The 24,158-nt window shown below is 47.4% G+C and overlaps 1 protein-coding gene across 8 annotated transcripts in view; it reads left to right on the forward strand.

Moving 5' to 3' along the window:
* The first annotated feature begins 1,135 nt into the window (after positions 1-1,135).
* Positions 1,136-24,158, forward strand: part of LOC144720725 (uncharacterized) — a 55,328-nt gene continuing 32,305 nt past the window's right edge. Inside the window, exons 1-3 of one of the 8 annotated variants that reach the window (XM_078597715.1) lie at positions 1,136-1,651; positions 12,987-13,055; positions 23,990-24,143. The gene's annotated coding sequence lies outside the window, so the exon portion shown is untranslated. Of the gene's footprint in view, positions 1,809-6,511; positions 12,712-12,986; positions 13,056-23,989; positions 24,144-24,158 lie in introns of those variants that run through there. The other 7 variants (XM_078597716.1, XM_078597718.1, XM_078597717.1 and 4 more) reach the window with 7 other exon arrangements.

Here is a 24,158-nt window from a genome sequence, read left to right on the forward strand (position 1 = left end):
GCAAGCAAGCACGCAAGCAAGCAAGCGAACTTAATATAAAGGATTTAAAAATGTCTTGGTTTGCCGACCTGTGACCTTGGGAGTCCAATGTACCATGGAAGTCCAGTTTACCATGGGAGTCCAGTTTATCATGGTAGTCCAGTGTACCATGGGAGTCTAGTTAACCATGGGAGTCAAGTTTACCGCGGAAGTCCAGTTTACCATGGGAGTCCAGTTTACCATGAAAGTCCAGTTTACCATGGAAGCCCAGTTTACCGTCGAAACAAAAATATATTTCGTTGTTATTTGGGTTTCCCGCTGTATTCTATAGCCCCTGTGAACACGGTTGCAGCTATTGCTGCAACAGCTGCTGCTATCGTCGCCTCGAGCAGCATCTCGAGGGCGCCACGGTGGCTAGGAGATGTTAACTACCTCGCCTGGTGTGCAGGAGGTCCGTGGGTTCGACCCCTGACACCTGCTGCTGTATATTTGGAGTTTGCGGGGTCTCTCTCCCCGTTTTTGCGTGGATTTTTCTCTGGGCCCTCCGGTTTTCCCCCTCCACATTTACAATCAACATCAGCTACTGCTGCACATTTCCACTTGATAAGCCACTTCGCTGAGCTATCATTTGCGATTGCTTTTGAAAAAGCGCTACGTGTAGCTCAGTACTAAACTAAACAAACAATGTTAATAATTGTTTTTTTTTACCGTTATCTGGCAACAAAACTGACACCTTTTTTTTACAAGGAGTCATGTTTGCATAGACCACAATACCTGCAGTCGGAAGTTGTGCGCCTTTTGGCGTCACCTGGTCCAACACCATGTGAGACTAGGCTCTAAGGAAAGCTGTCTCGGGTGTGGACCAATCAATTTCAAGGACAGTGCATACATTATCAGAGTTGTGTTTTTTGTTTGCATTCCGACTGCAGGTATTGTGGTCAATGCAAACATGACTCCTTGTAAAAAAAGGTGTCAGTTTTGTTGCCAGATAAAAGGGAAAAAAAACAATGATCATATTTTGCTACTGGCAAATGAGGTTCCAATGGGGTAAAAAAGCAATGTTTATAGTTTTATAGAGAGCGGACCAACCCACTGGTGGTCCTGCGCTGCCACCTGGCGTCCACGCAAGGGAATGGTCGCCAGTGCCGAGCTCGGAGGATGATTCGTGTCGCTGCTGGTGGTGGTGGAGGTGGTGGTGGAGGTGGAGGAGGTGGTGGTGGTTGTGGAGGTAGAATTGAAGCGGTCAGCGCGCCGCGCTACGAACCCGGCCACCCGATTTCGATTCCGGCTCACGTCCAACGCCGGCGACGATTATCGAACCGGGCCCTGGGCCTCCACTAGATCGACTCAGCCTCAAATGAGTAACCTGGTGTAGCGGCGTGTAGTGACACAGCGCCACTGGGGGAGACGAAGGCGCTCTCCGACAGCACTTTGCCCCAATTGTTAAAGGCGATAGCGGGAGATCTTTATCTTTGAAGGTGGCGATGATGGTGGTGGTGGTGGCAGTGTGTGTGTGCAGGCTTGTTGTGAGCTTACACTGTACCGGCCACCCCCCACCGAACCAAGCCACACGGATGTGAAAGAGAGAGAATTGATAAATGAAATAAATAAAATCGTGATACAAGAAGGTGCCCCCCCTCCCCGTGCGACGCCGACCACCGCCGTCTTCAAGGTGAGGGCCTCTCCGTGGGAAGGTGACCAACTTGCCGGTCAGCTGCTGCTGTTGTTGTTCGTGGTGTTGACGACGGCCACCACCACCACCACACACGGAGCGATGGTCCCTGCCATTCTACGTGGCTGGGACACGGCTGATTATCGCGTGAAAAGGGGTAAATGTTGAGTGTGTGGCGCGTGTTCGTCTGCGCTAGTCCCGTAGTGTTTGGTGGTGGTGTTGTTGGTGGTGGTGTTTAGTGGTGGTTGTTGGTGGTGGTGTTGGTGGTTGTTGTTGGTGGTGGTGTTGGTGTTTGGTGGTGGTGGTTGTTGTTGGTGGTGGTTGTTGGTGGTGGTTGTTGTTGGTGGTGTTGTTGTTGGTGGTGTTTGGTGGTGGTGGTTGGTGGTTGTTGTTGTTGGTGGTGGTGTTGTTGTTGGTGGTGGTGTTTGGTGGTTGTTGTTGTTGGTGGTGGTGGTGGTGATTGTTGGTGTTGGTGGTTGTTGGTGGTGGTGGTGTTGGTTGTGTTTGGTGGTGGTGGTTGTTGTTGGTGGTGGTGTTTGGTGGTGGTTGTGGTTGTTGTTGGTGGTTGTTGGTGGTGGTGGTGTTGGTTGTGTTTGGTGGTGGTTGTTGTTGGTGGTGGTGTTTGGTGGTGGTTATGGTTGTTGTTGGTGTTGGTGGTCACAAGTGGTGAGAGGGTTGATGGCTCGCGGAGGGCCTCCATCCAGCAGTGGATGGAGGATCTTGCCTGCCACTTCTACCGCCGTGACAGGCTGATGGCGATATTACGACTACAGTGCGTGTGTGTGATGTGGTATGTATGGACTTACAGTGTGTACTGTACCAGCGTATGATATACTGTAATGTATAGACTTATAGTGTGTACTGTACCAGCGTATGATATACTGTAATGTATAGACTTACAGTGTGTACTGTACCACCGTATGATATACTGTAATGTATAGACTTACAGTGTGTACTGTACCAGCGTATGATATACTGTAATGTATAGACGTACAGTGTGTACTGTACCACCGTATGATATACTATAGTGTATAGACTTACAGTGTGTACTGTACCACCGTATGATATACTATAGTGTATGGACTTATAGTGTGTACTGTACCAGCGTACATAGCTGATATCACAAGTTAGGATGTGAGAATTGTAAGGTTGTTGTGTAACATTTGATGCTTGGCACAGATTGCAATGTCGCTGTTGTGAATTGCCTCCAATCGGATATGCAATAGTCCTCGTGTGTGTGTACTGTGTGTACATATTGTTGTACACACGTTATGTTTGTGTAGGGTGTAGTGTTGTGTACGCGTTACTGTGTTGCTGCTTACAACGTCTAACACGGATAATGTGAATAAGCTTCGCTAATAATGTACTATGATTAAGACAATCACAGTGCCACTGCATTGTTAGTGCTCTGAGATGTCTCTTAGTAATTGGCAATCGTCGAATATGGACTGATGCTCATATGTAGTAACATCGTCATCATCATCATCAGCAGCCATGGTCAATCCACTGCTGGGATGAAGGCGACGATATTCAGAAGGTAAACAATCTGGAACTGATTCCATCGCTCCATCTCCCTCGTCGGACGTCGTTGAGTCTGAGCCGTGGACGGTGACTTGGCCCCGAAGTGCCACCGACTCTTCTCAGCGGTCTTGGACGATGTTGGTCGTTCACCTGCCACCCCCACGACCCTGTGGATGATGTTGGTCGTTCACCTGCCACCCCCACGACCCTGTGGATGATGTTGGTCGTTCACCTGCCACCCCCACGACCCTGTGGATGATGTTGGTCGTTCACCTGCCACCCCACGACCCTGTGCACGACGTTGGTCGTTCACCTGCCACCCCCACGACCCTGTGCACGATGTTGGTCGTTCACCTGCCACCCCACGACCCTGTGGATGATGTTGGTCGTTCACCTGCCACCCCCACGACCCTGTGGATGATGTTGGTCGTTCACCTGCCACCCCCACGACCCTGTGGATGACGTTGATCGTTCACCTGCCACCCCCACGACCCTGTGCACGATGTTGGTCGTTCACCTGCCACCCCACGACCCTGTGGATGATGTTGGTCGTTCACCTGCCACCCCACGACCCTGTGCACGACGTTGGTCGTTCACCTGCCACCCCCACGACCCTGTGGATGATGTTGGTCGTTCACCTGCCACCCCCACGACCCCGTGGACGACGTTGGTCGTTCACCTGCATCCCCACGACCCTGTGGACGACATTGGTCGTTCACCTGCATCCCCACGACCCTGTTCACGATGTTGGTCGTTCACCTGCCACCCCACGACCCTGTGGATGATGTTGGTCGTTCACCTGCCACCCCCACGACCCTGTGCACGACGTTGGTCGTTCACCTGCCACCCCCACGACCCTGTGCACGATGTTGGTCGTTCACCTGCCACCCCACGACCCTGTGGATGATGTTGGTCGTTCACCTGCCACCCCCACGACCCTGTGCACGACGTTGGTCGTTCACCTGCCACCCCCACGACCCTGTGCACGACGTTGGTCGTTCACCTGCTACCCCACGACCCTGTGGATGATGTTGGTCGTTCACCTGCCACCCCCCACGACCCTGTGCACGACGTTGGTCGTTCACCTGCACCCCCACGACCCTCTGGAATCCAGAGGGTCATGGGGCCCCTCTCAATGTCATTCCAAACTTGCATCTTCTTCCACACTTCTTTGCACGCTTACGTTGAGCACAGTATATTTTTAAAAATATATATTGTACAGATGATAATAACAATAATAGACAGTTTTGTAGGCAATAGTATATTTGCTGGCAAGGATTATAGGTATGACAACTAAACTATGTTGTTTATTTGATTGGTTTTAGGCCCCACTGGGCAGATCGCGTGTAGAAGCGACCTGGCTGTCGCATGATCGTTCAACAAAGTGCGCTGATCGTGTGGACATTTATAGCAGTAACAAAATACTCTAAACGCGTGATGTTGATTCTAAATAAACCAGAGGACCTGGACAAAAAATTCCACGGGACCATGGGGAGACACAGACACCCCCGAAAACTCCAAATATACAACAGACGTCTGGGTCTGGATCAAACCCATGGCCTGTATGCCGGGCGAGGTAGTTAACATCTCACCACCATGATGACCCATGACCCACAACCCAGTAGCCACGTACTGGGTCGTCCTGGGGCCCACGTTTTACCCTACTAGACGCGATTTGCCCAAAACGACTTTCTGTAGAGTAACCCTTTCACCGCTGCTGGATGAAGAGAGGTGGGTGGATTGAGGAAACGTATCCATTGTTTTAACTTCCGCTCCTGGAGATCGAACCGGCGTGCTCAGAAGCACCCAATAGACACGGTGGTTCTTGACATGAGCAGATTTTTTTTAGAAGGTAAATCATCGAAAAAACAATCAAGCACGGACACCTAAGTACAAACTACATTGTGTCATCAAACCTATGTATTTGTTAACATATATAATTGTTACAATTGAGAACCAAATTGGGTGCCAGGCTGCAGTAGTAAAGATTAAGAACCACTGCCACAGACAGTGCGTATCACAAATATATGACGTTGGACTATGAGCGATTACGTCAAGGCTCTTTCTCTTGGCTTGTGGGGAAATAACATTCTTATTCCTAGCATTTGCAGGGGTGAGGAGGCATGGGTGACTCATGCTAACAGTGGAGTGGCGGTCATGCCTTGCGTGTCCATGTCCTGACGTTGGTTTGAATGTCTGAATTCCTCTCGTGCCCTAATGCAGGAAGTCAGATTGAATCACGTGTTGCCTTGTCACCGCTGCATTTTGGTCAACAAAAAAAGCCCCTCCAGAGAATGTAGGTTAGCACGCAACTAAAGAGCCTTGGGATGCCACACATTCCAAAGGTTCAATTGCTGCACCCCTCGTCTTACTACTTGCCGTGGCGGTCACACCTCTTGCCGCATCGCCTGGGACGGGCCCGACCTGGTCGAATCTCGGAAGCTAAGCAGGTACCAGCCTGGATAGCGCTTGTGGATGGTAACATTGGCTGCTGTGCGGTGTATGTTGTGAGAAGCAGAGGGCAGTGCGGCAGAATGCATTGTTTTACTGAACTATGCCCCCATGTCCATGTTCCCTGCCATTACCAACCTGGGCTGGCCGGCGTGGTGAAGTACGGTCAGGTAATCCCCATGACCCTCACAGCTTGGGGAGGCCCTCATCCAGCAGTGCATTTACGCAAGGGCCGTGTGTGTATAGACTATACACAAAGATCCCCCATATAGCCTAACAGACTGTTGAGGCAAGTTCTGTCAGCGAGCACCTATTAATGCCGGCACGGCACACGAGGGGGTGGGTGGCCAGTGTCACACCCAGCCGCCTTTGTCTCCTTAGTCGCGATGTTTACACACCACACCAGGTACTAGGGGAGGCCCAGGACCGGTACAGATAATCGTCACTGGTGTTGGCCGTGAATTGAACTGTGGTCGTCGGATTCGTAGCGCAGTGCGCTAACCGCTACACCACCACTCCCTCCGTATATGTGACCTTGTACACAATACACGGCCACATATACAGCTGCAATCACCATCATCAACTATTGGATGGCAGGCGGCAATATTTTTTGTTCATTCGTTGACACTGCACCTTTTAACAGCCAGAAAGGCAACATCTGCTGTATCACCTTGAAGCCAGCCCTGCATAATAAATCTGTGATGGATCACGTATACATTCAATCCCGACAGAGATCCCAGCGGTGTCGACGTTTCCGACGGAGTGAAAAGAACGAGATAAGGCCTCACTTTTGTTGAGTGTGAATCGTGTGTGTGTGTACGTGTGAAAGGGCCTCTATTAAATGCAGAGTCAGAACGAATTACTGCAATGGGGGGGGGGGGGGGGCTTTTACGCTTTCAAAGCGAGGCACACTCACCACATGGTCACCCCGTGGGCAATGTCGACATGGCCTGGCTAATGGAAGCTTGCAGCACAGCCCAGGACCGCGGTTCTCAACTGCAGTGGAGGAGATGCCTTTGACGGATTTGGTTTTGTCACGGGCGTGCTGCAGGCGGTGTCATTTGTGGCCCTAATTCTCCATCGTAATTATCAGGCGTTAGCCATGCTGTGTCGTAGCCATATCTCAAAGTCCAATTCTGTACGGCGCCTGTACAGTGCTTTACACACAGATCACTTTGCATGTGTAATCTACTGGCTACCAAGGTCTCCTTTACAGAAGAGATCATACATTTCACCAGGCCCTCACGTGAATAAATAAAGGAGGATATTGGTAAAATTTCTATCTTGACGTAATGTCTCCAAGGGGTCGGGTGAAGCTGCAGGAAATCTCGCTGCCTTCTAACCTTGGGAGGCCAGGCGATCATTTCCCCTGCGGGCATCTGAGCCCGGTGCCCCAAACCATAACAACCCTTCTACGTCTTGTCCAGGCTTTCCAATTTCCACTCACCAATTCTATAAGCACATATCGTTGAATGCCGTCTGTAGGCATGTTTCATTTATCCAATACCGCATGTGCTTAGAGATGGCCATGTGATAATCTATTTTCCCCCCGTCCTCTTCTATTGGGCTGCCATCACAGTTTTTCCACTTCCCGCACTGTGGATGAAACGAATGTAAGTGGCTGTAATTTGAATAGTTGGTATGAATGCAGGTGGAGAGTTTCAGTCGACAGGCTTTCCCGTCGAAGATATGGTTGTGCACATGTTACACATGCCGCCAAATTACCATAGATGATAGTGTGACTCGTGCAGATATCATGCTGAGGCTGTAAATAGTTTTCAGCTACGTTGCACTACATGCGTGGATTAAAGTGATACATCAGGAATAGTCTGTAGTTTATTTTGATTCCGATAATCTGACTTGCTGCAATTCCTGTATCAAGTTCATTGGACCCAGACACATTTATACATTCATGATCGTTGCATATTGTACAACCGTTGCGTTATTCCATTATGTCGTTAGTCCTCCCTTAAATTGACTGCTTTAAATGAGTACCTACTGCGGTGTGTAATACATCAGCATTGCGGAGACAAAGGTGGCCGGGTCTTCTTCTGACCACACCTTCCCCTTGCGTGTGTTGCGTCGGCTGTTAATGTGCTCACTCGAATCACTTGGCTCAATAGTCTATTAGGCTCTGTGGGGATCTTTGTCCTTGATTGTGCAGAAATAGTCAGATGATGAGAATGTATCCTTTCTATGAGTTCGAGTGGACAGTAGTTACCATTGGCAGCTGCCATAGTTATATTTGCACATCGGTGTTCATGATGGATTTCATGTTCGCTACGGTCACCTACACAAACTCTAGGGCTCCTGAGCAAAGGATCACATAATTCAGGCTACATTTCCAAAATACCATGTAATCAAACTGCTCTTATCTGAGGACCCTATTTCCTTTAAATCCTACTTGTGGCCCCAATTGATCCCCAAAAATGCATTTAACCTAGGGTAGATGTTTTTTTTCAATTCAAATGTTTTTTTACAGATAAGAGGAGTGACCTGGAAGTGATGGCAATTTCATCCCATTATTTATTTTATCTGTGGATACGAATAACACAGAAGAGGTCTCTCAGAAACACTAAATGCATCCTTTAGGAATACCTGGCAATGAGAATGCACTATGTGATGTGAATTGCAAAACATGAATTGCAAATTAAAGTTCGATAAAAGTAGTCCTGCATCAGTAGAAAGAAAACATTGAGCTTGATGTTAAGAAATAACTACATTGTAAACAAAGGCAACATTTTTGGGTGGAATTTTAGTTAAATAGTTAAAATGTGTAGCTATTCAATTTAAATTACCTATTATGATCCTATTAACTTCTCGGTGAGGCCTTTGTCCTGAATATTCCTTTATAAATAAAATGACATATTTATAAAATACATTACAGGTAATATAAATGCGATATACCTGGTGTGTACAATATTGACATCGATATCCTTGTGCAAGGGAGTCCAAGGATTGGTAGCAAGTTCTGGAATTGCAAGAGACGTACTTGCTCGGCATGTAACGATGCATCGATTCGGCACGGAGGGTTTTTGTGCAGCCCGTAATTCAATCGTGCTCGTCCGGGTTGGCGCCCTGTGTCGATAATTTTTTCTCTCAACCTTTTGCCACACAACAATTACTGCGGGCATCTTCAGGAGTTGAAAAGATATTCTCAGCACGCAGCTTAATCCAGAAGACCACAAGCATGCATGTAGTTATGGATAAAATCGAGATGTTGTGCGTGATAATTTATTCATTTTCGTTTTGTGCAAATACAATTTTTGGTGAATGGAGCAAATAGGACTGTGCAAACAATAACAAACGAGATGGATAAAACGAGACCAATCATTAACTGAATTCAATTGTAACCATGAATCTTAACAATTCATAAAATCGCTTATGATACTGGGGTTGAGATATCCTTGCATGCTTAGTGTTTACCTTTCGATATGAGACTTATTTTCTGAGATGTCGCTGTTACTGTCAGCATGTTAATCAGCGCAAATTGAACAGTTTTATTGCCATTGTTGGTTGTACTTTAACGGGCTGGGTGAGCGTGAAGAGCATGTCACTTTCGCTGTGTTGGTAGTAGAAGGTGATCGTGCAAAATGTTGAATGGTGCTTCATGGAATAGCCCGTGGATAAATACACGTCCGCCTTTGTTGAGCCTATGGCCGCTCCCCTCATCATTGCTGCTTGTGTATTCACCCAAAAAACAAAAGTACAACGCGCCACACGCTTTACTTTGGACTTTTCAAGATCCCTGCACGATGTCATGGTCCAAATTTGCCAAATTTGAAAGATTATTTGCATTTTAATTAATAGGAAAGTATCGCAATAATCGCAATCGCCCCCCGATTTAGAAAATCTAGTATAACCCTCCTGAAAAAGTTTTTACACGCAGGTTTTCACAGCTAATATTATGAGTAATAATAGATTTTTTTGGGTTAGGCCATGTCACGATCTGACCAAATCCTTGTCTTTAAGAACCCTCCACCACCCAACACAGTCAAATAGAGTAAATCGTTACGCGATGTACAAGCGTTTTAGAGCTCCGGTAATTATTATTGTTTCACATAGCTCACCGCTAAGTTGACGAACAATTCTCACAACCAAATTACGCAATTAGATACGATCTAGAGTCTGAAACTGTGTCAAGCCTCGTCAGGACAGGATCCAGTAGGTCACAGTAATAATCCAGGAAGTCAGAATCGCAGTCTCTCTTGACCCGCCTGACTTAATATAATGATTATTATCATGAAAGCTCAGGAACGCAGTGCACTAACTATACTTTGTTTTCTAAAATGTGCCGTTCTGTTTTGCTCGGCTACCCTGAATGATGGTGATCGGTGAGGCTCTCCGCAACTAAGGCGTGGCAGCGATTTGCGTGTTTTTGCCGACACTTGAAATAGCGCAGGGTGTGCCGCCCGAGCCTGGCAGGTGCCCGCAAACAGCGACGGTGGCTCCAGATCCACTGACGATGCTCCCGGGCCGGACTTTACAATGCGCCCGTAAATGCTGATGCATTGGCGCGCATGAATTAGTCATTGTGGGTGAAGTGGCAGCCAGCTTACCGGCATTGCGGGTTAGAAGAGCTGGTCCTTTACGTGTGCACGTGTGGGTATTTTGATGGTGGTTAGCACACTGCGCTACGAACCCGGCGACCCGAATTTGATTCCACGCTTTAGGACAAGTTGTAATACCAAATTTTACCGATGTTAGCCGTGGTCAGGAAATTAACGCGGGTCACAGGGTTCATCGTGCAGTGTGCAAACCACTGCACCACCAAAAAACAAAGACAAATGTTTCCTGTACAGTATAGAGTACGTTACTGTACGATTGTCAGGGGCAGGATGATCTCCTAAGGCCATGTACTTGCACACAGAGGCAGAGACACAAGAAGATGCACAAAACTGGATTTAAGTGGTTTGATTGAAGGGCGCCCTCGTTGAGAGAGAGACAAGGTGGTACATGCGTGAAGGGCCTCGGGCATCCCCGCCTGCATGCGTTGCTGAAAGCCTCCCATAATGGTATTGATCGGAATGAATCCATTGATGGGCCAGGGTAGGTGCTTAGGCTCTTGAAAAGTCACGGGTGGTGAACAATGGTAAAGGACCCCTCGAAGCCTGGGAAAATGTGAACCGAAGCTCCGTGTGTAAGTTGGCTCAAGTGTGCGCAATTATCAGTGCTTTTATTATGTGAGGGCTCTGCGAATTTACGAACTAGCACAGCGCTGCTGTTGCTACATCGGCCGTAGTAAGCAGGGCGTGGGGGTGCGTGTTTGTAATACCTGGGCAGTAGTAAGCAGGGCGTGGGGTGCGTGTTTGTAATACCTGGGCAGTAGTAAGCAGGGTGTGGGGGTGCGTGTTTGTAATACCTGGGCAGTAGTAAGCAGGGTGTGGGGGTGCGTGTTTGTAATACCTGGGCAGTAGTAAGGAGGGCGTGGGGGTGCGTGTTTGTAATACCTGGGCAGTAGTAAGCAGGGCGTGGGGGTGCGTGTTTGTAATACCTGGGCAGTAGTAAGCAGGGCGTGGGGTGCGTGTTTGTAATACCTGGGCAGTAGTAAGCAGGGCGTGGGGAGTGTGTTTGTAATACCTGGGCAGTAGTAAGCAGGGCGTGGGGAGTGTGTTTGTAATACCTGGGCAGTAGTAAGCAGGGCGTGGGGAGTGTGTTTGTAATACCTGGGCAGTAGTAAGCAGGGCGTGGGGAGTGTGTTTGTAATACCTGGGCAGTAGTAAGCAGGGCGTGGGGAGTGTGTTTGTAATACCTGGGCAGTAGTAAGCAGGGCGTGGGGAGTTGGTTTGAGTGTCCCCGCCCCCCCATGCCAGTTTCCCACCCACATGCCTAAGCACTTTTCGTGAACTGAAAGCGAGACCAGAGAGACCCGGCGTGGCTTCTTTTGCTGATAAAATGAACGATTTCAATTGTACGGAAGTTTGGATTAAGACGTTAAAGCAAAACTGGAGTGTGATGTACATCCCTGCATGCTGATTGACGTAGAATAATGCTTCTCAGCATTGTCTTCTGTTTTGCGGAAAGGGTATTAAAATGTTTATTACTAAGCCCTGTTTGTGTTACGTAACGTAATCAGTAGTACAACCAGACTGGGTGTATGATATGATGAGGCACCTGTTTGTTTGCTCTGTTTTTGTCACTTAATACCATTTCTGTGCACTGTAACAGGCAAAGTGCAGGTAATCGGGAAATCCTAGAGGCATACACACTCGTGCCTCTTGTACATGTACAAGCAGCCCTTCTTTGAATCTACTGCTGGATGATCACCTCCACACACCGTGCGGGCTCGTGGGTGTTATTGGATTGTACTGCACCACGTCTAGCAATTGCTGGGTGAACAAGGTGGCGGATGTAGAGGTGGGAGCATAGAAGTTTATCACAGCAATGGATTTTACTGCACTGCCCTCTGCTGCTCACCAAGTGTGTCACGAAACGTAAATTACAATTGTTAAAATTTCCAAATCGGAGCGGGGGGTGGGGGGCACCACGCTTGTTAAACAAGTTTTGTAACATCTCAAATCGCTCCCAAAAAATAAATAAAAGTGTTATCCTGCCTCGGTATGCTGCGAACATTGTCACAATCGGTGGCCAGACCGCTGGCTTTCGTGACACGACACTGCAAGACGCGCCACACCGTCCTCGGGCCAAATGTTTACCAAAAGAGACGTGCCATAATTACACACTTCCTGCGCAATGGGGGGCACGGAATAGAACGACCGCCGTCCCATCCCCGAGCCGTGCCCCTCTCATCTGCGAGCGAGTGGAGCTAGCGCAGCCGCGTGTATGTCTCTCAAGAGGGGAGGGGCGGGGGCGTGTTAGCGTGCGACGTGAGTGCTCGTTAACCCGAGAGCCGGCAAGGGAACTCGAGCGAGCGGACGGGACGCATCTCAATCCGTGTTGCGCGCCTCGCCCGCTCCACCGCAAACTTGCCACGGCGGCGCAAACACTCCGCAGGTCGGTAATAAGTGCTGCATCGTACGTGCCCAGGAGAGCGATTTTTTGCTTCTTTATTTTTTTGGAATTGCAGCGCAGCGGTGGAAGGATGAAATAAAATAAGAACTCTCCGCAAGTTCAAAATACATTTTGCGGTAAGCAGTGTTGACGGAACGTTTGGGGAGCTGATTATTGATTGACTGCCTAGCTATAGATAAGGAGTGCCGTTATCTGTCTCTTATGATTGGGGTTTAAAAGTCAAGTGTATTATTAACCTAACCTGTGCTTTTCAGCGAGGCTGATGTCACAGAAGTGGCCATTTGCTGCGTATGCCCAGTGTCGCTTTGGGTACACGGAAGAGCTATGCCGTGCTGATACTTGTGGCTAAGTTAACAGAACGCTCGTGTTTGTGTGTTTGTCTTTGTTCCAGGCTTCGTGAACAAGCAGCAGCAGCAGCAGCTGTAGTCTCGCTGGAGAAGTTGTTGCCCAGCTGCGAGCGGTAAATAGCACGTGCGTGGGACATTCCCCAAAGCGGCCACAGTAGGGGCACACTGCGGTGGCCAAGCCGTCCTGTGGGGTAGGCAAGGTTATTGCAGTGGCTCGTGTGCAAGGCGGCCGGGGTGAGGGGGTTGCCATTTAGCTAAGTGCATTAAAGTCTGTCCTTCACTTTTTCTAGCGCTCTGCGCGCTTTGGGTAATTTAAAATCTTCACGACAGAGTTTGAGAGTTGGTGGTTGTTCCCAGTATGTTGAAGTTTTGATTTTTACTCTTTGGGTCTTTCGGTAAAGTCACGTGACTTTACCGAAAGACCCAAAGAGTATGAATTCCTGCAGTCACGAAAGCTTTAAGTCAAGGTTTAGATTTTGTTCAACCTACCATTTTGAGGGCTGCATGTATCGATCGTGTTTGCGGTGTTTGTGTGATCATGCTATGTGCTGCACATGCAGCAAATGCGTGTGTGCGTGTGCGCAATGAACATGAAATGATAATTATTACAAACTAAAATAATTTGCAGCGTTTTGTAAACCCACTGCTGGGTGAAGGCCTCCCCACGCTGTGTGGGTGATGGGGGTTGTTGGACCAGCATGGCGAATCATGTGCCGTGGAAGTGGGGGGACATCAAGGACCAGTTGGGATGTCACTCGCCGCTAGTGCCAGTGGTTATTGGCTATCGAACTGACATCACCGTCGAGTTCATGTCGTTGGAAACGAAACAACGCGGAAATGCTCACCCACCACTGCATGTGCTTAGTTATTTACAGTGCCGTGGAGAGGTCGTTCCCAACCTTTTCACGATGGCGAGAAGGGCGCCGTGCTGGCGAGATGTTAATTACCTCACCTGGTATGCAGGAGATCGTGGGTTCAATTTCGACCCTAACACTTGTATATTTGGAGTTTGCATGTCTCTCTCCCCGTGGTCGCGTGGATTTTTCTCCCGGTCGTCCAGTTTTTCCCTCCACGTTTAGAAACATTGTGTATTTGGCTGCTATGAATTTCCACGTATCAGCCACTTTGTTGAGCTATCATTTGTGGCCAGGTCGCTTCTGAAAAAGAGCTAAATAGCTCAGTGGGCCTTACCTGCTAGAGATTAAAAATAATAGAGTTGTTTTTAGTGTGCGGACCCCTTTTCAACCTCCCAAATTTTTGCGAACCACCACATGCTACGAGTAGTTAATTGAAATTGTACATTTCCCTGGTGAGGGATGACTAGTTCCACCAGGGGTCTGCGGGACCCCAGGTTGGGAAACCGCTGCCCTAGGGAAATCGCCTTGAGCTGCAAGGTGGCTCTAGTTTGTGTTCAACGGAGATGTGGCGTCCGGCCGTAATCTTGCCAACAAAGTGCGTGGGGTAATCGCGTCGCATTAATAGCAACACTTACTGCCATTACAATTTTCGTAAAACTTTAATATACAGGTTTCTCCTCACTCTACACGGTAGTAGTAGTAGATGTTTTCCGAAAAAATGGGTGCGACAAAGCTAAATTGCACGAGGAGACAGCTGCCTACCGATAAGCGCGTACAGCACACACAGTACACAGAGTGTACATACACAGTACACACATAGTACACACATAGTACACACACAGTACACAGAATATACACACAGTACACACAGTACACACACAGTACACACACAGTACACAGAGTGTACACACAGTACACACACAGTACACAGAGTATACACACAGTACACACACAGTACACACACAGTACACACACAGTACGCAGAGTATACACACAACGTTGTCCCAAGTCCGACCGCATAGCCACATGTAGAGTGAATTCAAACCGCATATAGCGAATTTTGGGTATAAATAGTTAGGCCGCATATATAGCGTGAAATCGTACAAACCAAATCGGCATAAAGCGAAGGGAAAACCTTGACCTTCTCTCCATGCCCGTTTGGTTTCCGGAACCAAACAATCGGAAGTAAAATATGAAACTTTATACATGTTGATGGATAGTTCTCTTGGCAACACCATCATCTTACACCAGAAAAGAACAAAATGCGATACATAAACCCTTAACGTTCGTGGGTTTTACAATCAAGGTTTTGCGTATTTGCGACAAATTAACTTTAATTATACATTTTCTGGAATGGTGTACTGTGTTACCGTTACCCATAGCCCCCAAGCAAGAAGAAAGAGTTGCATTATTACAGATAAGTTTAAATAACACCATGTAATATTTATTTATCTATTAATTGACATTTTCACTTTTGAATATGTTTATGACATCCTTATGAAGGTAAGTAAAATAACAGTACTATACAACATATGTATTGATTAATATATACATACACTATGAGATCTCTTTTACCAGTGGCAAAATATAATAGTAGGTTTTTACCCTTTTAACTGGTACAAAACTGACACCTTTATTCAAGGCATCATGTTTGCAATGACCACAACACAAGTAGTCAAAAAAGCAAACAAAAAGAAGCAACTCTGATAAAGATGATAATATGCACTGTCCTTGAAGTTGATTGGCCCACACCCGAGACGGCTTTCTTTAGAGCCTAGTCCCCATTGGTGTAGGGCCAGATGACACCAGAAGGCGTACAACTCAAACACAGTGCAATATCAGAGTATTGAGAGCTCGGGGTAAGCATTTACACTATGAGATCTCTTTTACCAGTGGCAAAATATAATAGTAGGTTTTTACCCTTTTAACTGGTACAAAACTGACACCTTTATTCAAGGCATCATGTTTGCAATGACCACAACACAAGTAGTCAAAAAAGCAAACAAAAAGAAGCAACTCTGATAAAGATGATAATATGCACTGTCCTTGAAGTTGATTGGCCCACACCCGAGACGGCTTTCTTTAGAGCCTAGTCCCCATTGGTGTAGGGCCAGATGACACCAGAAGGCGTACAACTCAAACACAGTGCAATATCAGAGTATTGAGAGCTCGGGGTAAGCATTTACACTATGAGATCTCTTTTACCAGTGGCAAAATATAATAGTAGGTTTTTACCCTTTTAACTGGTACAAAACTGACACCTTTATTCAAGGCATCATGTTTGCAATGACCACAACACAAGTAGTCAAAAAAGCAAACAAAAAGAAGCAACTCTGATAAAGATGATAATATGCACTGTCCTTGAAGTTGATTGGCCCACACCCGAGACGGCTTTCTTTAGAGCCTAGTCCCCATTGGTGTAGGGCCAGATGACACCAGAAGGCGTACAACTCAAACACAGTGCAATATCAGAGTATTGAGAGCTCGGGGTAAGCATTTACACTATGAGATCTCTTTTACCAGTGGCAAAATATAATAGTAGGTTTTTACCCTTTTAACTGGTACAAAACTGACACCTTTATTCAAGGCATCATGTTTGCAATGACCACAACACAAGTAGTCAAAAAAGCAAACAAAAAGAAGCAACTCTGATAAAGATGATAATATGCACTGTCCTTGAAGTTGATTGGCCCACACCCGAGACGGCTTTCTTTAGAGCCTAGTCCCCATTGGTGTAGGGCCAGATGACACCAGAAGGCGTACAACTCAAACACAGTGCAATATCAGAGTATTGAGAGCTCGGGGTAAGCATTTACACTATGAGATCTCTTTTACCAGTGGCAAAATATAATAGTAGGTTTTTACCCTTTTAACTGGTACAAAACTGACACCTTTATTCAAGGCATCATGTTTGCAATGACCACAACACAAGTAGTCAAAAAAGCAAACAAAAAGAAGCAACTCTGATAAAGATGATAATATGCACTGTCCTTGAAGTTGATTGGCCCACACCCGAGACGGCTTTCTTTAGAGCCTAGTCCCCATTGGTGTAGGGCCAGATGACACCAGAAGGCGTACAACTCAAACACAGTGCAATATCAGAGTATTGAGAGCTCGGGGTAAGCATTTACACTATGAGATCTCTTTTACCAGTGGCAAAATATAATAGTAGGTTTTTACCCTTTTAACTGGTACAAAACTGACACCTTTATTCAAGGCATCATGTTTGCAATGACCACAACACAAGTAGTCAAAAAAGCAAACAAAAAGAAGCAACTCTGATAAAGATGATAATATGCACTGTCCTTGAAGTTGATTGGCCCACACCCGAGACGGCTTTCTTTAGAGCCTAGTCCCCATTGGTGTAGGGCCAGATGACACCAGAAGGCGTACAACTCAAACACAGTGCAATATCAGAGTATTGAGAGCTCGGGGTAAGCATTTACACTATGAGACCAACTTTACCAGTGGCAAAATATAGTAATAGGTTTTTACCCTTTCAACTGGTACAAAAACTTACACCCTTATACAAGGCATCAAGGGTAAAAACCTACTATTATATTTTGCCACTGGTAAAAGAGATCTCATAGTGTAAATGCTTACCCCGAGCTCTCAATACTCTGATATTGCACTGTGTTTGAGTTGTACGCCTTCTGGTGTCATCTGGCCCTACACCAATGGGGACTAGGCTCTAAAGAAAGCCGTCTCGGGTGTGGGCCAATCAACTTCAAGGACAGTGCATATTATCATCTTTATCAGAGTTGCTTCTTTTTGTTTGCTTTTTTGACTACTTGTGTTGTGGTCATTGCAAACATGATGCCTTGAATAAAGGTGTCAGTTTTGTACCAGTTAAAAGGGTAAAAACCTACTATTATATACATACAGTTTATATGCTTAAACATAATAAATCTGTATGACCCCAAACGCGATTCTCCTCATGAGCTTTGAGTATTAATATTCGCCGATTGACTATTCGCTCCGTCCTCAAGGAACGTATCCCCCCCCCCCCCCCCGCGAATGGGAATGGTTTACTGTCATGGTGTGTTCCTCGCGACGCAGCCATCCACAGAGCTCCTGCGCACGAGATGCTTGACTCAATCTTGATTTGAAGCTTTCGTGACTGCAGGGATCCATGCTCTTTGGTTCTTTCGGTAAAGTCACGTAGGTAGAAATAAAATAAGAAAAGAAATAATATTTAACGACGTTTCGATCGCAACACCAGCGGTCGTCCTCAGGCGGAAAACATTATCCAGCAGTGGAACTGCTGGATAATTTTGTAATTTTTTGTTTTATTTTATTTTTCTACCTACGTGACTTTACCGAAAGAACCAAAGAGTATGGTTTACTCACTCCGTCTCTACGCGGTGGATGCCCTCCTGGGCGTGCTGTCTCCTCTCCCCTGACACTCCCTCGCTAGTATAAACCACGCTGGCATTGGCACGTCCAGCAGCGTGCCTTACGCAGGTCCCCAAAAACGTCCTGTAACAGTCGATGTGATGTCTCTGTGCTCATCCTCTCTCTGAGAGTGTGTCGACCCGTAATAATGTAGACATCTTGTGTACGTGTGTACGGTACATGTTTGTCCCACGTGTGGGGGGAGCAGCAGTGTAGGGATTAGCATGCTGCGCTACGAACCCGGCGACTGGAGTTCGATTCCTGCTCATGGCCAACACCAGTGACGATTATCTGAAACGGTCCTGGGCCTCCCCGAGGTTGACTCGGCCTCATATGAGTACCTAGTGTGGTGTGTAATCATCGTCACTAGGGAGACAAAGTCGGTCTGGCGTGGTGTAGGCCACCCACCTCCTCGTGTGCTGTGATGGCTTTCATAGGTGCTTGCTAACAGCATCTTTGTCCCACGTGCCAACAGTTGGCATCGTGGGGAGCACGGGTGGTGCATCTGCCAGTCATCTCAGTCACCCCCCCGTGGCCTCAACGTGCACCTAGCCTGGCACAACCGCCTTGGTGACATCACCGTCACTAAATAGCGAACGGCGAGAGAGCGCTTATTAAAAACGAATTGGTGCTCTGCAAAGTCACGTGGAACGTATTTCACAATCATCCGGCATGTGCTGCTTGCAGCCACTAAGCTTCCGAGTGGACAGAGGTCAATGGGTTATCTTCGAAAGCTGGACTGTGGTGGGTCGCGAGGACTGGAGTTTGCGAAGCTCTGGACTCAAGGAGTTGGATTAGGAGGCACTCGCCCAACCCCTTGAGCCACAATGAAGCCGTTGGCAAAAGCCTCTCCATTTGAGCAGCCACACGGCGCTTGCACCGCAGCCCCGAGGGTCAAGCAGGAATTAAGAGGCTCACGAGGATGATTACGGTGGGAGGTGGCGGTGGCCTGGGGAGGCCTTCATCCACAGCAGTGGACGGACCATGGCTCATGATGATGAGAGGGATGATATGTGTGCAGCTCGGTGAACAACAGGTGCATGCCCTGAACATGCGGGCACTTGCACCTCCCAGACTAAGAGAGGCCACGTTGACCTTATGTTTGACATTTAATGAAAAATTGAAAGTTTTATTTGCAATGTTTTATTGTCAACATTCATGGTATTTGTTGACCTCGTAATGCATTCTGTTTGACTAGTTGCAGCAGCAGCAATAATAATAACCAAAACACCAATAATTATTATTTGTATTTAATTATATGTAGGGTAATTGAAGTGAGAGAGGGGAGTAAACATGGGCTCACTGCTCCTGTTATACTATATAAGGCATTTTGTGAAAGGAATGTTAAATGCATCTGATGTTATCTGTAAATGAGATGAGCAAGCGAGCTCCCCCCTCGGGGCAAGCAGAGGATGCAGACAGCAGGGGTAGGTCTGGGGAGCTCAGGCACCAGCTTGTCCGTCCAAAAAAATTATTATTTTTTCCCCCCAGATCATTCTATAGGCGTCGCATCTTTTAGACAAATAATCCATCTGCTACTCTCGCAGGGCATTGCGACGGGCCCGCGGAAGTGGATCTCGCAGAGCTGCCTCTTGAGATTCCTTCCACTGACCTCGGGTCCACGCAGTAGGTGGCAGCACTTTCCCACCAAGAGTAATGTTCGTCGCATGACAGTTAAACCGATCATTTTAATTAATAATACTTTAATTCTGTATAGCATCATTCATGCCAACAGCATCCCGCAACGATATAAGGACCAAATTTTATATACGTGGTTGGCTACATACGGCGCGAAAGAAGCCAAAAGTGCGCACACGTGCATACTGAGCAAATTAAAACGCTACGACCAAGTAAAATGAAAAATGAATAAACAAATTAGGAAATGGCACCAAAACAAAAATCAGAAACAACAACAAAAGTTATCACAACAAAGAAATGAGTCCCATTAGAGTTGTAATTTAGCCAAATTAAGTTCAAAACCAAATTGAATGTGATGGGGGCCGGGGAGGGGGGTCATTGGTGGCCATGTTGAGACTCACAACTCGCTGCACTTGAGAACCCAGTTTAATCACAGGCTAATGCCTGGACTTGAACACGGCATTCCAGCGGTGCCGCCTCTAAATCGTTAGCACTGGAGGTTGTGGGGGAGGAGGTTCGCTGTAGCCTCCTGTACATTCTATTCCTCGAAGATACCAAGGGTCAGCCCTGTGTTGTGTTGTGCGGCCTAGTTAAGTGACTGGCCCGATTGGTTCCATTTTGTTGGCTCTCACAGATGTCGTGAAATCTCCAGGGGCACACCTGTGAGACTGCTCTTGACAGGTGCGGACCGACCTGTTTGGCCGCTGTGCAGCGTGTTTACAATTAATTACGTGGCTCATTGTATAACAGCAGTCAGTACATAAATAGAATGCACCCTCCCACATTTCTTAATGCTACCCCAAGGCCACAAACGTTGACGGGGACCCACACTCGTACTAGATGCACGCACGCATAGCCCTTTGTCAAGCCACTGCTGGTTGAGGGCCTCACCACGCTGCGTGGGACGTCGAAGTTATTGGACCATACTTTACCACGCTGGTCAGCCAGGGCTTTGTGTAGGCGAGGAGCATAGACAGACGTTTGGAGCGTAGGATTTCAGTCCATCAATGGATTTTGCTGTAGTGCTCTTACTGGTACCATCCGTGGTGGTCGCCCCATCCAACACTCAATATGCAGGCTCAAGCTCTTGCTTGGCTTGCAGCCTCTGATGAGATGGGGCGCGTGCCGGGTGATTTTGTGCCAACTTCTAGAAAACGTGAGCATAGCGGCTCAATTCAATGAGAGAGCTGGCGATTTTGGCGTTGATTATTTTTACGGTCGAGAGCGGTAATGCGGCCGCTACCGGGTGATATGAAGGGCGTGCGTTTTCATGCTGCGTCTTCGTAAGACGTCATTCTTGTCATCACCATCATCACCACCACCACCGAGGTCACATGGGTTCTCACGTTTAAGATTCCCAGACGGTTCACTGTGTGTGTGATGTGGCAGTTCGCTGTGCTTATGGGCGGTGGTGGTTCCCTGTGTGTGTGACGCGGTAGGTCGCTGTATGTGTATGATGCGTAAGTAAACTGTGTCGTAAACCTTAGCGTATAAATAAATAACAAAATAAAATTACTCGCTGTGAATTACATGTTCATAAGTACACAATTGCTGCCTTAAGGTTTTAATTAAAAAAAAATTTAAAACTCTAAGAGTAAAGCTGTTAAAGTGTGTGAATGTAACCTCTGGGTTGCCACCTTCATCAGCGTCAAAGGCATTTGCATTGTCAGGTAAATGATAAGCACCATTTACTTAGCCCATTACTGCCATCATCACCACCACTCGCACCTCACCACTATCATCACCCATATTACAATCGCTGCTGCCACCTATACCGCCATCAACATCAGTCTCATCACAATCATCGGCATTAACACCATCACTCATCCCCGTACCTACGATTAGTACGGTGAGAAATAATTTCAACATGCATGCATACACATTCGACACGGCCAATTAAGAAAGTTGTCACGTGATGAACAAACGTGCCAATGTATTACGGCTTCACTGGCACGACCGGTGTGTGTGAGAGCAATCCACACGTTTAACAATTTGGTGAGAGAGTAATCCACACACGTTTTAATAATTTGGTACCCCGCCTCGTCTGGCAAAGCGTTTTTGCATTTGGGCAGCTCCACGGATCAGGAAACTATAATTTATGGTAGGTATTGTTTTGGAGATAATTAATTATGGTTTTATCAAAAGTGGCTCATTAATGGATGCGGCGGCGAGTGGTTTGGCACAAACGCGAAAACTTTCAGCATCATCACCCGGTATTAAGGAAGTTAAACAAATCATCTGCATCTGAAACACAGTCCTAATTGGATTTCGTACTGTGCTTAAGTGAAGATCCACTTCATGATTATACTGATGATTACTGACTGCCAGTGTGGAATATAATCCTGGAGCCATATCGGTCATTTAAACGTTTATTGCAAACGCGCCACAATTGCAAACTCATCACATGGGCCAGAGCAGAAGCTGGTACCACCTAAGGTAGCACAACTTGAGTCATACCGATGTATTTGCACCGCTAACGAGAGTGAATTATTTGATAACGCACGTTTCACTTGGTTAATTATCACTCAATTCACTGTTGTTGGCTAAATAAGGAAATTGGAACTAATAAAGTTATGCCCCCTCCCCAGGTGATACCGGCAAGTGATAATTATATATATATGATGTGGGCTTATGGACTACATCATGCCTTGGTACAGCAATGGAATTGCATCTGCTCATCGGTGTTATGCTCCTGAACCTGGTGCTGCTAACCAGCAGGTGGGGAGCGGTGGTGTAGCGGTTAGCACGCTGCGCTACGAACCCGACAACTCGGGTTCGATTCCGGCTCACGGCCACCACCTTTGACGATTATTTGAACCGGTCCTGGGTAACTGGTGCAGTGTATAAACATCGCCACTGGGGGAGACAAAGGCAGTCGGGCGTAGTGCTGTCCACCCAAACTCATGCGTACCGTTCCGGCTTTCATAGGTGTTCGCTAACAGCACTTTCCCCAACAGTCTGTTCAGGCTACACAGGGGGTCTTTGTTTTTGTTAACCAGCTGGTGGGAAATCAATACGAGCACATTCATGGATCTGTAGAACCATATTAAATAATTAATGTGCACAATTAGTGGGAGTATAGCGCCAAATTTTAAAAGTCACGGTCAGAATTGTCGGAGCAAATGTTCTCTTTTGCGCCAGAAATACGAGGAGAGAAAGACACTTGTAAAGAGAGACGTGCGAAGGCAGAGAGAGCAACATGAGTAGAGACAGGGAGAGACACACTGGCATACGAGGATAGGGACGTGAGGAGAGACAGGGAAAGAGACAAACGGAGCGAGGAATTGTGGGAGGGGAGAGGGTCGAATCCCCTGCTCCACATCGGTGATGGTGACATTGTTCCATACATACATACATAGTTGAATCGCTAACTGAGATCCCTGGAACTGACGGACACCGCACCGCTGAGTCCTGCATTGGCTCCCTACTGTGGATCAGCATATCATGACAACTTGCCCATCGTAAAGCAGCCATACATCTCACAAGGCTAAATGTGGCCAGCTAAGCATGGCTCTGTTCTCAAAAGCCCGCACGAGTAGGAAATTAAGAGTCTGTAATATAGTGCGGAATAAGCCTTTGGAATAACCCTTTTGTCTCCTTAAGTTGTCGTTTCGGCATTTGTGTTTGCGTCCACGGCATAAGTGCCAAAATGTATTCCTGCTTATTGAAGGATTTGCATTATCCAGGGCCCATTCTCTCTCCGAAGAGGCTTGGAATTAAAAACAAAGGCTTACGGGGTGAAAGTGCCACGGTCCTTGCCGTGCCGTGTTGCCGCGCGTTTGCATGTCCGTCACGGGTGGGGGGGGGGGTATTGACGCGCGGACTCGCCCGCTCGTCGCTCGTATTGTCATGGGGAAAAAGACGGCGATGGACGCCCCCCGTATTTATTTCACGGATGAATATCTTCGCCCCCGCAGCCGCTCTCATTCCTGTATTCACACCAGCAAGGCCTGCTTGTTGCGTCATGAATGCACGCCCCACTATTGCAGTAAATTTTTGTAAGTAAATAATCCGAGGCAGAGGAAAAGGATCCTCGCCGCCGGAACGTTACCGGGGCTTTTTGACGTGCTCTGGCTGCGACGCGGCGCAATCCGCCGAGCTAATATGTCCTGACACTGGCTCATTGACGTCGCCCACCCCCCCTTCTTCTTTCGTAGAGTGACCGACCGGAGCGCGATGTGCTGACGTGCGGTTGCCTTGACGTCGTAAACGTGGTTCGCGTGGAGATGATGCGCGACCCGGAGTAAGCGCTGCGCGGGAGCCATGGCCTAATTCCGTAATGTGCGACGGGCGGCTCGTAAGAGAGCTCAGGTGAGTGCCGCGAAT

The sequence above is a fragment of the Lampetra planeri genome, chromosome 9 (genome assembly GCF_965212315.1).
Source record: "Lampetra planeri chromosome 9, kcLamPlan1.2.h2, whole genome shotgun sequence".
Lineage (NCBI taxonomy): Eukaryota > Metazoa > Chordata > Hyperoartia > Petromyzontiformes > Petromyzontidae > Lampetra > Lampetra planeri.